The sequence below is a fragment of the Anser brachyrhynchus genome (assembly GCF_964034855.1).
Source record: "Anser brachyrhynchus genome assembly, chromosome: 14".
NCBI classification, from domain to species: Eukaryota; Metazoa; Chordata; class Aves; order Anseriformes; family Anatidae; genus Anser; species Anser brachyrhynchus.
Window position 1 is genome coordinate 2,822,876 of NC_137709.1, and position 14,261 is coordinate 2,837,136.

The 14,261-nt window shown below is 45.8% G+C and overlaps 1 protein-coding gene across 2 annotated transcripts in view; it reads right to left on the reverse strand.

Annotated features, from left to right (window-relative positions):
* The window catches only part of FSTL4 (follistatin like 4), a 363,109-nt gene extending 351,687 nt beyond the window's left edge, over positions 1 to 11,422 (reverse strand). For both annotated transcript variants that reach the window (XM_080555475.1, XM_080555473.1), the window contains exon 1: positions 11,207 to 11,422. The gene's annotated coding sequence lies outside the window, so the exon portion shown is untranslated. The remainder of the gene's footprint in view (positions 1 to 11,206) is intronic.
* Between the last annotated feature and the right edge of the window lie 2,839 nt (positions 11,423 to 14,261).

Sequence of the window (14,261 nt, forward strand, 5' to 3'; positions counted from 1 at the left end):
GTATAGGCTAATTTATGAACTCCTCCATTCTACGTAAGCAAGAGCTAGAAAAGACCCTTCTCTTCCAAACACCATTCTTGGCAATCACACAAAACTTTGCAAAATACGTTTGAGTCAGAAAAGCCCACGGAAAGCCTACAGCATGCCACACTGGGCATGGAGGCTTTACGGTCACACACTTCAACAGCAACAGAAAGAATTTGGCAAAGTAGGAGAGTTAAGCCCATTAAGGAACTGGGCCAGGATTCTTAAACTGGATAATTTTACGACTTTAGATCCTGAATCCTGATTAATAAGAAGTCAGTGTGGCTGTGCAACACTGTCCTCTATTGGAAATAGCTCACCAGACCACCTGAAGCACTCTTAGACACTCTCTGCCTGGTTCACAGGGAGGGACCCAGTTATTTTTTTCAGGCTTAACCACTTATGTGGTTTAGCTCTGACGTTGCCTGTGCGAGATTCCTCAGCATTATGCATCGCCCATGAGTTCTTCCAAACTATCACTCTGCTTTGACTTTGCTTTGTGTTTACTCGGTATTGGTAGCAGTAAAAAGGCTTCGCACAAGAGAGCAATTGAATTAATAAGAGCAGATTTATTGTGCAGGCTTTATAATCTTTCTTGCACGCCGGGCTCAAAAACTCTAATGCATGTATTAGGAGAAGGGATCCTGACAGAAAGGCTGCAAGTGCCCCGTAAATATCCCAGTGCCTCTGCGGATGGGAAACCCAGTGACCTTCCTGAAGGGGCGCACTCTGCAATGCCACCTGTTTGCAGAGACAGGACCTACGGTAAGGCATCGTTTTATAGAACTACCGTCACCATCTCTGGAGGCTTCTGAGAATGAAAAAAGCTCATTCACGGATGCCACAGAGGAAGGCTGGCAAGTTGTGGCATCCTGGGAGGGAGCAGTAGCACAGCACAGTGCCTGGCAGCCGCGCGGCTCTTGCACCACCCCTCCTCTTTCTAAGAAGAGCAGAGCGACACGAGGGCGCTGCTGCAGCCGGGGGCAAAGCTCCACATCAGAACACACGAGATTCAGTAGTGCCTGTCTGCTGCCACCTCCTCCTGTCCCACACACACCTCCCTCCCTCATCCTACTCCTCAAGGAAAGACATTTCCTGACTTTGCCCCATGGTTTGCCAGCCCTCCTCTCACACGTTTCTATAAAAAAAAAAAAGTCCTTTTCCTACTTTCAGTTTCTGATTTCTTTTCCTCAAGAGCATTATTCCATCACAGCAGGAAGATGGGGGGAATATTTTCCCCGAACCCCATCTCCGCTTTCCCTTTCTAAGGGAAGTCACACATCACCTACTGGAACTTGGCCCAGTGGCACTGCACTGGGGCACGAGATGGAGGAAATGACGACCTGTTTCAGGACCTGATCTTAAGGGAAGAGACATCTCTGCACTAATGTGCTGCTGCCCTAGGTTGAGGTGCTCTCTCTCCAGCGAGGACAGCTGCTGCACGTCACCCAGGCTCTGTCATCCCTGCCCGCTTGATGCCGGTGCCGCTGTCCTCAGCAGGACAGGATGCAGCAGGGAGAGTTCACGCCTGCTATTGTGAGGGCCTTGCAGTCATTAGTCTCCGAAATTGCTTTCCACGTTGTACAAGAGACATAACAAATGACTAATTTAATAAAATTGTGTCGGTTCATTCAGCCAGAGAAGCAAGGATAATAGCAGCCGATTGTGAAAAAATTGGAAGTCACTCAGATGTCGGGGGTTTGAATTTCCCATAAGAGATGTGGCAGAGCCCAGGCCTCAGCTGCCTGCTCCTCTCCACCCTCGGCACCTCACCGAGGTAGAGGGAGAAGGAAACAGCGGCACGGCCCTGGACAGCAGGGAGGCAATGCAGGGAGGCAGCAGATGGCAACAGGGACATTGAACTCTTCACAGGTGCCCATCAGGAATTCCCCTGTCCTAATAACATCAATTAATAGCATCAACATCAGGGAATTAATCCCAACAAGCACCGATTTGGGCACCCAATACCCAACTGGTGCTTTCCCTGCTCTCCCTAGCTGAGACATGGATTTTACTGCTGGTCCTAAAGCTAAATGGGACATCGCCCCCCCTGCAGTCCAGCCCAGCTCCTCACTTCACCACTGGAAGCTTTGCCGCCAGCTTTAACGAACACAAGAAGGGGCCCAGGTACAGCGTGGAGGAGAGGACCAGACACAGGACCGCCACAGCAGAGGCCTGGAAAGGCTCTGGCGGCTGGAGCAGCACCGCTTGGACAGGAGGCAGGCCTGGAAACTGAACGCCCAAGACCCTGCATAGGCCTGCTACATTTCAGACAAGGCCACAAACTCAGAGATGTGAAACCAAGCAACTCGTTATACACAGGAACACCGGCAGCAGAGCAGACTGCTCGTTACACATCCATAACTTCCCTCGACAAAAAATCCAGCGTCAACACCACAACAGCAGTCTAGGTTGAATCATCAGCTCCCACGTTACCTTAAAAGTGAAACTAAATGTTAAATGAGAATTCATTGAAAAGACCTCTTCCACCTCCTTTTACCCAAGAATAAATCTGAATAACTCAGAGAACCTTGTTACTGAGCGAGCAAATAATTTGATCACCGTTCTGCAGATGCAAGATCTTTAATAGATTTTTAAACAGTCCTTACCCAGTGACCTTTAAACAAGTTTTAGTTATCATGTGTAAATTCATTATTTCCTAAAATATTTTAATTTCATAATTAACTTGAATGCTCTCTACTTGCAATTCAGTTTAGAGTAAGGATGAAACCGAGTGAGTGCTTTACCTGTACTAAAAGAAAATGCTTGGACGGAGAACATTTTTTCTTGCTTTATCTTTTCAGCTGGATGAGACTGCAGGGTTTTCTCCGTGTGCCTGCACTGCCAGAAGATCCCCACTGCCAGAAGATCCCCCCTGCCTGCAGCTCTTATTCCTCTGCAGATGCTGGAGCACGGCCTGACCTGGCCTAACACCGCCTCCCTCCGTCACGACACGCTCCCAGCCGTGCCGAAGGCAGGGCCGCCGGGCAAAGTGTCTGCACAAGTTCTCACCTCCCGGTCCCAACAAAGAAAACACTTCCCAGGAAAAACAAACGCCTCCCAGGAAAAGCAAAAGCTTACGATGCCCAATTTCCTGTGGCACCTTCCTGTATGGATTTTCTGGTACCCGTTTTGTCTCTCTTCCAGCCATAGATCTCTTCTGACAAGTTCTCCTAGGAATTTCTGACCTTCTATTTCCCTGCCAGAGGCACTCGGAGCAGGCACAAAAGTTGCTGGGGACCAGGAGGCAGAGAGGAAGGAGCGTACTTTTCTTAGGTCTCCTTGCCAAGGGCCTTCTGTGGGCCGACATGAGGAACCTCAGGGGCTGAAAGCCCCGTTCCAGCTAGCCAGGGCACTGTTCCCATTCATAACCTGCTCCCACGCCCAGCACGCGGAACGTGACCCCACAAACCCCACAAAGAAACCAGGCAGACACCATCCCTCGCAGCTGACAGCAGCGAAATACAAGAGGGAGATGTGGGGGTCACCCGGTGGCTTTCAAGGAGGGGGCCCTCAAGCATCCAGAACATCTGAGGCACAGACAGCTTCCAACCAGCGACAAAAACCAAACCACCACAAAAACCACGCCATGAGAATCCGCCACATCTAAATATCTGCAGCTTCTTAGTAAAACAGTCTCAAGTCTCCCCAGCTCCCTGCCAAGCCCTCAGCAACCGAACACCTGCACTCTCCATCTGTCCCTGCCTCCGCAGCCCACCTCCTGCTTCGATCGCTCGCCACCAACCTGTCCCTTACTGCTTTCTCCAGCTTATTTCTCTCTCCAGGCCCAACGTGACCAAAACATTCCAGCCTGCCCCGTTTGCTTTCCAACGGGTCTGCTGCAAGCATAACCTTGGAGAAAATAAGCCCTCACCAGCAAACAACTTTTCCATGTTCTTCATGGTCTTGCTCAGCTACAAAAGCTTGTGTTGCTGTTGGCTTGGTATTTATGAGGCCCGAGCAAAAAATCAGGAGCTCAGCACTGGCAGGAGTTCGACAGGAGGAGAGGCACCAGCAGCAGTGCCCCGGTAATTCAGCGCCTATTAAAAATACCAGGGCTTGGGAGGGCTCAACAGGGACAAGAACAATTGGGCAGAGATGGAAAATGTAACCTTCGATGAGTGACAAGCGAGGTTATACGGCTGAATACTAATGAGAGCGCTCTGAATAATTCATACCTGGGGTTCAAGGTAAAACGGTTTAACCTGATAATATCTTAGTAGTCGTGCTGTCTTGCTGGCCTCAGGAATATTATCTCAGAGAACAAGGTCTGATCATAACCCAGCTTTAGGTATCAATTTGTCCAGGGGTATTTAAAATCAAAGCTCGCCCACAGTTGTCCAAAAATTGCAGCGCAAGCATTGTAGGGGGGGTGGCCTTCCTTCAACCTTGCCCCATGCCCATCACCACTTGCACTAGCACAACTTTTCAGCATTATGCTTTGTGACCCTGTCCTAAACACAGAGCTAAGGCATTTTTGCAAAGCACTGCTCAAATACACGAGTACACAAAGAGAAACCGGTGGCAGAGAGCCCGCAGCTTCCACTTCACCCTCCTCTCGCCCAGGTCACTCGACTTCAGGCCCCCCTCTATCGACCTGCATGACCACCGCTTTTCCAGAAAATTGCTCTTCCACTCCAGAGAGAAAAGAGGAAGCCTGGACCGCAGGCTTGCACAAAGGCTAAAAACAAATACAGTGAGTTTTGGTCACAATTCTCCAAATCTCAGAGGAAAACACATTTCATAGGAAGTTACTTCTCTTTTTAAGCGCTTTCCAAGAACAACCCAAACAGTTCAGGAACCTGGGGCAGCTTACAGCTTAGAAATTCAGAGTTACATTTTAATCCATCATATCGTTTGCCTTGCTGAGTCCTTCACAGCACTCATTTTAAATCTTTTGAGATGAATTTACTCCTTTAGACAGAGGCCAACTTAACCGGCGCTCCAAGAGGAAGCCCTCTGCTCCTCCAGCAAACAGGAGAAAACCTGGACAACCACCAAAGTTACTTTTAACTGCACTGTAACACGTTGGTACAAATTCCACTTTCACACACAGTCCTTCCAGTGATATAAAAAATGACAGCAAGTGATACAAATTGGGAAGCAGCAGCCATCGAGGGCATCAGAACAAACTTTTTTGCTCTCTCAGGGCAGGAGATAAATTCAGCCTAACAAATTAGCGCCATAAATATTGCACACATTTGCAGTGATTTATATACATATTTTTTCTAAGCCAGACACTTTCTGCTTTCTGAGGAGGGAGAAGGATAGCGAAAGGATACCCATCCATCCCAGCCACCGCTGCCTGCGTCCGGAACTTGCTGCTTGCCCATTGCGTTAACACCAAGCAACTCTCCAGTGGATTTTATCTGTAGATCACCAAATACTTACACAAAGGTAAATAAATCCTAGGTTTATCCTAAGGGCAAATTTGTCTCATTCAAGCTGGCGTTTCAGCGTTCCTGCAGCACTCGCATAGCAGAACGGCAATGTAGAGCAGCTGCTGTATTAGGAAGCTGTAAAATTCAGAGATGTTGGCCTGTGGTTTCTTTTTTTCCTTCCTCTCTCGTGAACTTCCCATCACCTTTCATACTTCATCATCGTGCTGCATAATCTCTCCCTATCTCTGCAAAATTGCTGGGTTCACTACAGCGCCTAATACAAAATGTAAAATATTGCACTGTGAACCCGTGCAAGAGGCCAATTTTCATTAATCAAATATTCAGAAGAGTCAGTGCTCTATAATAATAAAAGCTCAGAAATCCGAGTGCGAGCAAAACCACGTCAGACAGACTTCCACCACGCGACACGCTGACAGTGTTCCCACCAGGAAACCCTCAGAGCTTCATTTCAGCCATCGGCCCACTTCGCACAGCTGGTGGGTGCTCTGTGCCTTTATCACAAACCAAGTACAACAGCAGCGAACATTTCCCTCTCCCTAGCAAGAGGCACCCTGCCCTCGCTCCCTTACCTACCCGCAGCAGGAGCTCCAAAACCTCACACAGGACGCGTGGGATACTTTTAGCAGCGCACGATGCAATACCAGTCCCCTGTTGCAATCACCCTCTGCAGAAAAGCTCCTTAAAGATGTAGCGGATGATGCTTCTGGTTCTGCAAACATGGTTAACCCCACCTCAGAACAGTAGAGAGGGTGAGAAGCAGCCACAAATGCTTGCAGGCCTCAAAGGGCACCGAGGATCCTCAGGAGAGGCCCTGGTGCCTCAGCCCAGAGGAACCAAGCTGTACCATGAGGACTTCTGACATTTGCTCTTGTATTAGCACCCGGGTGTTCAGCAAATATACCCAAGCCACTTGTCTTTTCATTCCTGAAGCTTAGGATAATCAGGACATAAGGGTGGGGAAATCACAAGATCCCATTTAGCAGGTGGTAGGCACGATGACCCAAGTTCCTCTGAGTTGTTCACATTTTAAAGGTGTGCATCTTTCTAACCCCTGTTTCCCCACATTTCTGCTTAAATCCTGTGCCAGACCACAGCTGGACAATCCTGCCTGCCCAGGATTATTCCGGCACCTTCCCATAAAACCCTTCCCAAGTGCAAGCACCCAAAAGCCCAGCAGATCCAACACCCACCGCCCTGGAGCACACTGCTAGCTGGGGCTGCCTTCCCTCCGTGCCCCTGCTGTCCCTCTTCCCAAAAGAAGTCATTTCCCGAGGCAAAGGACCCGAATTCTCAATTTTAATTCCATTTTACGCAGCACTGCAGAAAAGTGGACGCTGAAAAATTATCTGACTGGGAGCTTAGCAATAGAAACCCATAAATCATCTTGGCAGTTATACAGTTTTCTTGGGAGGTGCCGCTGATGGGAGTAGCTGTTAACCAACAGATGCGTGCGCCTGGCACCGCCGCCTTTCGGGCTCTCAGGTTGGCGGGTGCAATGACTGCTGACACACCTGCAGCGTCCCCGTGCCTTTCCCCAAGAGACGGACAAGCAAACTGGAAGGCCGGTGCTTCTGGAGCTCATTTTGGAACCCAATCAAGGATTTAGAGGCTGGGTCGTTTGTGAGAAAATAAACAAAAACTGCAGAAGTAACAGGCAGCGAGAACACCGAGAGATTATTTATTGTTAAGTAAACCTGCAGCGAGCACAATGACAGGAAAAAATGGGAAATTAATTCATTGTCTGTATAGCAAATGAAACTAATGGATGTTTGGGAAGTTTTTGACAGCAAGAAAAAAAACTAAAAATGAAAAAACACAATCACACGAAGCAGGAAATTAGACTACTTCTCCAGATTCTACAAGGCCCCATCAGGCAGAACAATTAGCAAATCTTTCAACAGGAGAAAAAAAAAAAAAGAGTTTATGCAGCTTGTGGACACAAGCTACCTCACAAACACTCCTGTGCATTAATTGAGTCTCGTGTAGGATTTTGCTGAACATGTCAGCTTCATTCCCTGCTGGAACAGACTAATACAGTTCAACGGAACTGGGACAATTTATTCTAGCTCATCTTTAACGTTAAAGAGAATTTGTTTATGAAAAGATCCCTTGTGCTAGAAGATGAACTCTTCAAATTTTTAAGTGATTTTACTCCAGTAGTAAATCAGCACGAGTGAGTGGAAGAATTTTCCACATAGCCATCAAAGCCTGATTTAAAACGTGGAGAACCAAGAGACCTAACTCTCGATTTAAGGAGTTGCTTCCTGAAATATTTATTTTCCCAGGAAATCAATAGCTACAAATCCACAAATCCAAATGGGTAAAACTATAGAGGAAAATTTAGTTTGTTTTAGAGCCACTAAAATACTTGAGTTGTGCAGCTTAGTTTTAATCCAAAAAAAATATTCAACACAAGCAAAAATGTATCAATACTGAAATATCTCAACTATCATCATATGAAATAGTCCCTGTGTTTGTCAAGTTAACCGGCTTGCTAATTACCTGCTATAAAAAAAAGGAGCTAAATACACGTAGGTGTGGAAACGCTTCAAGAGGGAGCTGGAAAAAAAAAGATATTTGAACATTTTGCATATTAATACTGCTCTTACTGTTCTGACTGCTCTTACATTTAATTGCAGTGGTTTCAACCACATCAGGATAATCAATCATCACTTTAAAATGTAATTAACTCCTGCAAGAAACTGTTCATGAAGGGAATTGAGAAATTTACTGTCTGAAGCTAAATTTGGGTTTACTTACAGATTTCTTCTACTTATAGAACTGTTCTAGCACCGACAAGCTATTTTCTAGCTCTGCAGGCGTTCCTCAGGTTACCTTTCCACTGAGGACGGGGAGAACTGTACGATAACTGTACCTCAACAGGATGCACAGGACAGAAGGGAGGACATTTCATGATTATTATTTTTTTAAACACGCAAAAAAGATGGGTTCAAAATATCCCTGAAGTCAGCTTGTCTTCATGCTCTGGAACTTTTAATAACTTTTACCATCGATATTCTACAATGATTCCGTATAAAGGAAAAGAATAGATTTAACTCTGTACTGAAGCTGCTTGTGAAGAGGCAGATTTTGTCTTTTCTGAACGCAGCAGCGTGTTTTCTGCCTTGGTAGTTCAGCACATTCCCCACCAAACACTGACACAGCTTGTGCTTATATCACCTACACGAGACGTGGCAGCTCTTTGCTGGAGAATTAGGGATTGCTTCCTATCCACAGGGATGAAACACCTAGCCGGCTAACCTATGCGATAAAAATCATCTCTTCACCCGTGGATGGACTACAATCTTCATTCTTTATCAAATTCAAAACCTCCCAAACCCAAGTAGGAGGCCCGGTCCAGGCTTCTTCTTTCAGAAAACTAACCACCACAACAAATCGGGTACATAAATCACAACAAGTTCTTCCCCATCAGATAGCATCCTCAGCAGCTTCCATTATGCTCTGACATATGACTCAAATGGGAGCTAAAAAACAAATATTCAGCACAGCCAGTTGGTTTGGTTAAAGGAGTCTTAAGAACACCCTTGATGGACGCTCCCAGGGCTGCTCTGCAGCTGCCTGTGCTGTGGCATTTACCATGCAAACAGCAAGAAAAGCAGGGGACAGACTCAGCAGACGGGTGGCAAATAAACATCACGGCCTTGCAGCTTTCTCTGAAACAGAAGCTGACTAACAGGCAGTACATTTAAAGAAAAGTAAAATTAAAAAAAAAAATGCCTTAAAGAGACTGTCAAAGCAGCAGCTCTCTGAAAGCTTTCCTTATGGGTGGAGGAAATTCAAAGACTTCAGGAGTAATGTGCACACACGGCTATGTCGCGATATGGTCGATCAATGACAGTAAAGTTTCAGGCTGATTTACTGGTTTCCAGGTGCCAACCATTGCCTTGGGCTCAGCTGGCACCCTGTGAAGTAGCTGCTCACGGCAAAAGAGCACCAGAAACGCACAAAAACATCCAGTGACACAACTGCTTGGAGACAGCGAAGGTCTCCCTCCTGGCCCGCAGAGGATGGCTTCGAACTGCTCTAAACCCTGCTGGTGGCCAAATTTGCCAGGCAAAACCACACAAAGCAAGAGCAGGTGCTTGACCATGCAAAGAGCACCAGCTGCAGCTTCAGGTGGTGAGCCCAACACCCCCCCCCATGCTCTGCTGTGAGGATGAGGATGGAGACTCAGAGCACAGCACCGCTCCCTCTGGGCCCGAGGGCTACATGGATTTATAGCTAGTTTTGTAAGTGCCATTGCCTGTTCTGTCTGAGGTTAGGATTTCTTCATCTGTTTTCAGTACACAGGATAATGGACCCCGAGGAAAGGGAAGGACCCCCCCAGGAGCTGGGGGCCTGCAGCCCCGACTCCCAGCTGAACTGGGCCCTGCTCCGAGGGGCCGCCCACCCACCCAGCCTTGAGGCACTGCGAAGTGCAAGGCACGGAAGTCCTCAAATGTTCCCTTCTGATACGCTGATCCTTTCCGCACATTGTTGCTAAGATCCAGCCCGACATAAGAGCATCTTGCTTCCACTTGAAAATCTAGCAAAAAAACATATTTTTTTTGAAGAGCAGAATCTGTAAAACAGGAAAGATCAGACTCGGATTTGCAGAATACATTCGCTTCTACTTTAATCTTTGCTTCTTTCATGTCATAACTAGAGAGGGACCCAAGATGTAGAGATTTTGTTTGAATTATGATGCCTTGCACTTCAGCAGAGAGGGACTCAGCCTCCTGGCTCAGCCCTGGTGCTGGCGGAGCCCGAGCTACCGAGCTCCGATGCACATCCAGACATCAAAGCGCGGGGCTGGAGGGGAAAGGAATGCCTGTAGCAGCTATCCCCGTGCACAGCCAGCTCTTCTAACGGCTGGAGGAAACAAAGGGAAAAGGATTTGTAGAATTAATAAATGTAACTTCCCATCTGGCATACGGGCTTCCTTTTCATGACATTCACCTACACTATACTTGGTGTTTAAAGGCAACGTTTTCTGAAACAACACTGCTATGTTAGCTATGGAATGGCCAAACTAACAGCCTCTGTGAATCTGTCCAGAAGAACAATCTGGGTTAAAAGTTTGGAAGCCTCCCTGCCTGCTGCATTCTTCTTGGTAGACTCGCCTCTTGCCACCTGCAGGAGCTGCTGGGGCTCCTCCCAGCTCACGGGGGTGATCCTGTTTTCCCCCGAAAACCTGGGGCTGATCTTCAGCATCCATCGCAAGCGCTGACACAACCCTACTGCACTCAGACAAATCCCTTCAGTTTGTTTTGTTCAGGATTTAACAAGAGGACAACATAAACTTGTCCATCCAACAGGCCACATGCTCTGATAACAGCTAATCAGCTGTGAAACCACCAGAGGATGTTTTGTGCAACACAACCGCTCGTGTTTTTATTACATAAGTAACTAGATTAAGATAGGATCCACCTCCATACTTATTTATAGTTTTGTCTTCAGAGTTCACAATGAATAAACTACTCTAAATTCACACGGTCTGTCTTCCTGTTGATTAGCAAAGGGTAGGGATGCAATTTATAACTGTGCATATATTACATTTATTGCTAATAAAAGATCTTTTTTATTTTCGCATGGAAAATAGTGAAGGTCTTGGTGATTGAAAGAAAGTTTTAATAACAAAACCTGCCCTTTAACCACAAAATACAGTCCTCATAAGTCCTAAACAAGGAGCGAGGTTAAACTACCATCTCTTCGCAGCATTAAATAAGCAGACAGACAGACTCAGGTCACTCCACGTCTTGGCAGCTCTTTTCTCCTACCTGTTTTGTCAGCAGCAGTCCTCCTGCAGCACGAAGCCCCGGGGGCTGAGGTTTGTTTGAGCTCCTCACGCGCGCCACTCGGCCGCCCTATTCATCACGGCCTGGCAGCCAGTCTCCTGGTGGGTTTTCTTCATTTGTCCATAGGCTCGGAAAACGCAGAAAGCCCGGAAGGGGGTTCGGGAAAGGTTAATTGGTTTCGTTGACCATCTGTTTGTGCTGTGAATAAACGCCGAGAATAATGTGTAACAAATGGCACCTACAAGGATTAAATAAATCAATTCCGGGGATTAGAAACAACCTATGGACCGTGTTAATGGAGCAGGAGCCCGTGTAACAAAATCAGTACTACTGAGCTGCAGAGTCTGTGACCTTTAGGGGACAGAGAACCAAGGTTTTCTAGGGAGCCTGAGGTGAAATAGGAAGATACAACAATTAGAGATGGCCGAGTAAAGCTTGAACACTTGGAGTAACTCAAATGGAGGACAGAATGGTCCCACCAGACTGCAAAAAGCAGTAATAAGCCTGCAATCTCTTTTGCCTTATGTTTTTTGTCCCATCCCACAGAGGAGCAATACTTAAGAATACTTATACTGGTAAATTTAACATTTTTAGATATCAATACTACTTTTTCCCCTCTTTTCTTGTCTTTTCCTTTCAGTTCTAGGAGAGCTTGATGAATCTCACTCCATCCCACTTTGGGCCATGATCCTTGTAAAACAGGATCACTGGGACATTTCTTGGAACATAACTTTGATTTGATAACCCATGACATATCTGAACTACTGGAAAACAAAAATTCTTGGAGGTGCCTAAATAAATCGTGTTTCTAAGTGCCCCTTTCAAACGCAACAAAGCATTCAGGAACAGTCTTAAAGCCCTTAAATATGCACCAGCACCTGTAAATACTACACATTCAGGAAAAAAAAAATCTGTAACATACCTAAACCTCATAACTTAAATTCCTTTGAAAAAAATGTATCTAATTGCCAGAAAAAAAAAAAAAAAAAAAAAAAGGAACGCTTGGTAAGCAGAGGAGATCATGAAAGTTGCAGCCTTTTCCAAAATGTGGAGGGCAACAATGGTTCTAAGACTCAAAGAGCATTTTTAAACACTTCAGAGTTGCCCTACCAATTTAAACCGATTTTTCACAATCGGTACGTTATATCATTTCTATAGCACCAGTAGGAAGTGCCCCAAAACAAGCAAGATAGAGAAAAATCAACAAAAAAAACAATTTATTTACCAGACTTCTGGTTGTTGCAGAGACAAAACAACACTGCTTCGTGTACAGATCTTTCTTGCCATGAGCAAGATCAACCCTTGGTTACTTTCCAGCACCCTGCAGGTGTTACTTGGAGTAACGTGGATTGTATATTCAGAAAATAGGGCTTTGTTTCTCTTAAGCTTCCTCAGGATCTAACAATCAGTATGAATGGCTGCAGTCTTCATGCTAAAGTTTACTCACATAGAAGAAATCTTTTCTAATATAGGTGAATTATTTCCTCCTCTTAATTTGATGAGCTCAAGGAAAATCTCATTTGAAAGTCAGCATCCAGGCAGGATCCTGGCAAGGCCTGGTACCCTCTCAGGCTGTTGATTCAATTCAGTACACTTTGCTTAAAAAAATATTAATAATTGTTTTGCTCAATATTTTCATAGAAAATTCCAGACTAGTGCTTGAGAACACTAGCATGAAAAGATGAATTCAATGAAAAGCACTTTACAAGTTCAAGTGACATGCTTAGATCTCTGACGTAACTGTACCAGGAACCATTACCTTAGCAATACGTACAAACACACAGCCAACACGCTCTGAACGTGGCCAATGACTGCTGATTAATGATCAGTTTATTAGATGCGACAGTAGTTAATGCAGTGTCTCCAGCTCACGCATTGACTCAAAACATTGTAATTCCACAGCAAACACAAGGAAATCTAACTGCAGGTTGCTGGGTGTCCTGTTTTTGCTCAATAACCCCCACTTGCAGCCCCTACAGCCTGGAGCATCCTCCAGGAACCAGCAGCCCATGGGAAGCATTGCTCTACCTGCCCACTTCCATCCTTTGCTTTTGCCTTCAAAGCTTCCTACGCTGACACAATGGAAGCCCCCCTGACAAACAGCCTACAAGACACAAAAATGTAAGGGTTGAAGTGCCCACCACACATAGCTGGGAGCCCTTATTTCCAAGGAGCAATGAAATGAACCTCCCACCTCATTGCTGGGAGCTCGGAATTACATGGGCATGCATGGCAGTAACTGAGTGACCTTGGGTACGAGCGCACCACTTTCTCCTGCAGATCTAGAGATCCATCACGTCCTGCTTGAGCACACAAACCAATGCTCCCAAGTGTCTGGATGCTGAGATTCACTTATTCCTCGTATGCAACCATGCCAGAATTATCGATCCCAGGAGTGGCTGTAACCTTTGGAAACTCTATTTCTCAACAGCACTCAACGTGAATGAATAGGATCTCGGAGAATTACAAGCTTGAGAAATCCAGCATGAATGCAGAGTTCTTTTTTAAAGTGTATATAAAAAAGCATCGCCTCTTAATGAGTGACTCTCTGCTGCCCCAGCCCTCTCAGTGACTCAATGGCAGCTTTACCCTCTGAAAACAGAGCCTGACCCTCACTTTCTGGTAGTTCAAGAGTTCCTTAAATCACCTCACTGAAGATCAGGCTCACGTTTTTAAACAAACCATGAGAATAGAAAAAAAAAAAAATGAAACCCAGAAAGTTACCTTAGGCTGTTCCACATCATTCACTGGCAAAGCTGCTAGTTGTGCATGACACCACGCGAAGCCTGTTTAAAGCTCACTGCCAGTGCAGATCCACACAGCTGCGATACGATGAAATAAAACTGCTTAGCTGAAGGTGATGGGATTTTTTCTTCGGAGTGAATTGAAAGAAAGAAGCTCTGATAGAAAACGCTACCTGAAATCCCTTTAAAAGCGATGTTGTGGATTTTATTACTTATTTGTATTAAGAATGGAATAACTAATGAATATCATGTTCAATCACCCCGTTTCAGACAGACCGCAACTTAGAAAAAAA